At 50.0% G+C, this 2929-nt stretch overlaps 1 protein-coding gene across 1 annotated transcript in view; it reads left to right on the top strand.

The window, feature by feature from the left end:
- The first annotated feature begins 1406 nt into the window (after positions 1-1406).
- The window catches only part of NHLH2 (nescient helix-loop-helix 2), a 6410-nt gene continuing 4887 nt past the window's right edge, over positions 1407-2929 (top strand). The window contains exon 1 of the mRNA XM_006161387.1: positions 1407-1472. The gene's annotated coding sequence lies outside the window, so the exon portion shown is untranslated. The remainder of the gene's footprint in view (positions 1473-2929) is intronic.

Below are 2929 nucleotides of genomic sequence, written 5' to 3'. Positions count from 1 at the left end.
AATGTAAATGATATCCAATAAATGCTCGCATATCTTAATATTTATATTGATTACAGCATCTTAAGTAGTTTATATTTCCAGGTTCTGGGCATGAATATTTTCTTAAACATTAAGGAAAAGTGCTGGTTTTGTAATATGCCAGAGAAATTTTTCCCTAGTCCATATACTGTTTATTTGCACTTAAATGTTGCATCAATAATCTGCAAAGAGAAATAGCCTGATTACAGTTAGACCTTCTGTGTGGAAGCTAAGGTTTCTATCATGGACTGCTTTCAACTGTTCTATTTTATGGCACGGATTCCGGATTCAGCAGAATCTGATCTGCTAAAATATTTGGGCTGTGAAAACTCCCACACTGTGACAGATGTCAAGTCCAATTAAGCGACTCATGTCCAGGTTTCTGTCCAATAGGATTTCCCATTAAATATCAATTTAGGAGAAAAAAATTCCATCCCCCTTCTTAAGCCTTTATCTCTTCCACCATCTCCAGGCTGAATCAATTGGTACCAGGAGAGCCAAGAAGCCACACACCCACCTCTGCCTGTGTGCTCTGACTCTCCCACCCTCTTCCCATCTTTCTCTGCTTCCCTGTCACTGTTAATCCAGGAGACGTTCACTTTTCACCACCCTCTCTCCAAGCCTCTCCAAGCCACTGACTATATATATTTTGCTACAAGGTAAAGAGAGGAGGGGATGGGGTGGGAAATTGAACCAAACCTTGACAGACTTTGAAACTGAAAATAGGTGTCTGTTTCTACCACCTACAAGTAAAGGAGGGAAGAGGAAGAGGCACCCTAAGAGCCTAGTTACAGTATTGTGTCCCTGGGAACTGGGGAGGCATCAGCTGAAAAATGCATTATCTCAAAAAAAAAAAAAAAAAAAAAAAAAAAAAAAAAAAAAAAAAAAAAAAAAAGAAAGAAAGAAAGAACGAAAGAATAAGAAAACCACTTCTGAGCAAGATCGCGTCTCTGCCCTGCACTTCCCAGCTTCTGCTCAGCGGTATTAACGAAAGGAAAGGAGTCTAACAGGAGCGGAATCTGATCTTAACCATCTTTCTTATCGATTATTCCGCTGTTAGAAAGTGGAGGAATCAGCCCTTTGATGTGATTGTTTATCTCTGCATCTCTTTTGTTATTTATAGAGACCGAGAAGAGGAACCGAGGCACGAGACTTTTCGACACCTCGTTAAAAAAAAAAAAATCGACAACGAATTTCTCGAAATGTTTGAGAACAATTAAACGGAAAAGGTGTTGTGAGCCATCAACTAAGTGAACAATCAGTCCTACCGTCCACATTCTGAGATAGTATCGTCCCTCGCTGTGGACGTCAGCGAGATGACAGCTGCTTTTCCATTTCTGAATGTAATAAATATTTGCTGCTTTTAATATTATCCGGAATTCCCTTCCTCACTATCACCTCGAATTTTAACTCTAAAAGATTGGAGAAAAGATTATCGAAAAGGCTTTGGCAAGGTAAGACTCCTTTATTTCTTTCCGCTTGAAACTCAGTTCGATTATTCGCATTACGTTCATAGTGCATTTCAGTTCACCGTTAAAGAAACAAAATGCACACACGACATAACCTTTATGAATATTCTGAAAGACGTCTGGGGAACTTAACATGCGTTGAGGGCAACCTGTAACTTTTGATGCAGAACTACAACTATGTTGGGGTTTATTTTGATTTTTGTCTCCCTCGCCTATTTATCCCTACCCTTTCAAGCCGGCCATGTAGATGCAAGTTGTTCTACTTAGGAACGTACCGAGAAGAGCCCACAGGGAGTCACACGCCGTTCACTAGGAGCATTTGTTTTTGTTTTGCTTAAGGAGACCAGTTTTCCTCGCAGGAAAATGAAAGCTGTGTTTGAGCCCCATTCGCTCCTAAGCGAGCGCAGGGCTGGGAACCGACCACATATCCTTTTGCTTTTGTTTTCTTAGGAGCAAAACCTTCTGGTCTCACCGACGCCGATTTCTTTCGCGGGGCTCCGGGCACACGCCGGGGCCGAGGCTAGCAGCCGGGTCCTCGCACCCGGCGGCCGCGGGCGGAGCGCACAGCATCGGCAGGTGCCCTCCCCTCCCGCCAGGCCCTTCCTCGAAGCTCCAATTCTCTCCGCGCTTCCCAGGCCCTCTCCCCGAAGGCGCGCGGTCGGGGCTGTCCTCCCGGCGGCCAGGAGCCAGGCGAGGTGGCTTTTCCAGCGCCACGATTAGAGGAAAGCTAAGCACAGACGTAGTCAGTCTGGGTCAGGCCTCCCGGGCCAGCTGCGGGCTGTGGCGCTCGGGTGTCGGGAGCGCCCAAACTTTGCCCGCGGAGATGCTGGTAGCGCTTGGCACCGGTCCTCCTCGCCCGGCCCGCCGCCGCCCCGGCCCTTCCCTCCCCTCTCCAGCCTCTCCTCCCACGGCGACCCGGCCGCCAGCAGTTTTCTGCGAGGTGGTCGGTAGACTGCAGGCGCATTGTCTTATCCCAGGTCGCCGCGTCCCAAGGTCCCCGATGTGTGTGGCTGTCTGCGTGACAGATGGTGCTCCGGGAGCCTGCGAGGGCATAGTCGATCTGCTTTTCAAAGGAGCCTCCACGTTTGTTCGGTCATTTCTTTATTATTTCGGAGATGCGCGCGGCGGATGAGGAAGCCCTCCAGCTTCCCGCCGCTCGCGCTCAGCCTGCGCTCCGGGATGGGGGGACCCGGCCGCCCGCACCCCAGCTCAGGGCGCCAGTCGCGCGCCTCAGGCCAGCGCCAGGCCCTCGGGCGGCGCGGCTTCCAGCCGGGATTAAGACCCAGATGTACTCGTTCATTATCATTCGTTGGTCTGGGAAGGGGACGGAGTGAGAGAGGAGGAACGGCGGGAGAGGGCACAAAAGCCCATCGTGGCCCCCTAGGCCTGCGGTCGCCCGCCAGGCCCCGAGCCACAGGCTAAGCTGGGGGCCCCGCCACCCC

The sequence above is a fragment of the Tupaia chinensis genome, unplaced genomic scaffold (genome assembly GCF_000334495.1).
Source record: "Tupaia chinensis unplaced genomic scaffold, TupChi_1.0 Scaffold138517_1, whole genome shotgun sequence".
Taxonomy (NCBI): domain Eukaryota; kingdom Metazoa; phylum Chordata; class Mammalia; order Scandentia; family Tupaiidae; genus Tupaia; species Tupaia belangeri.
Note: the sequence above shows the minus strand (reverse complement) of the source record. Positions and strands in the feature narration are given on the sequence as shown.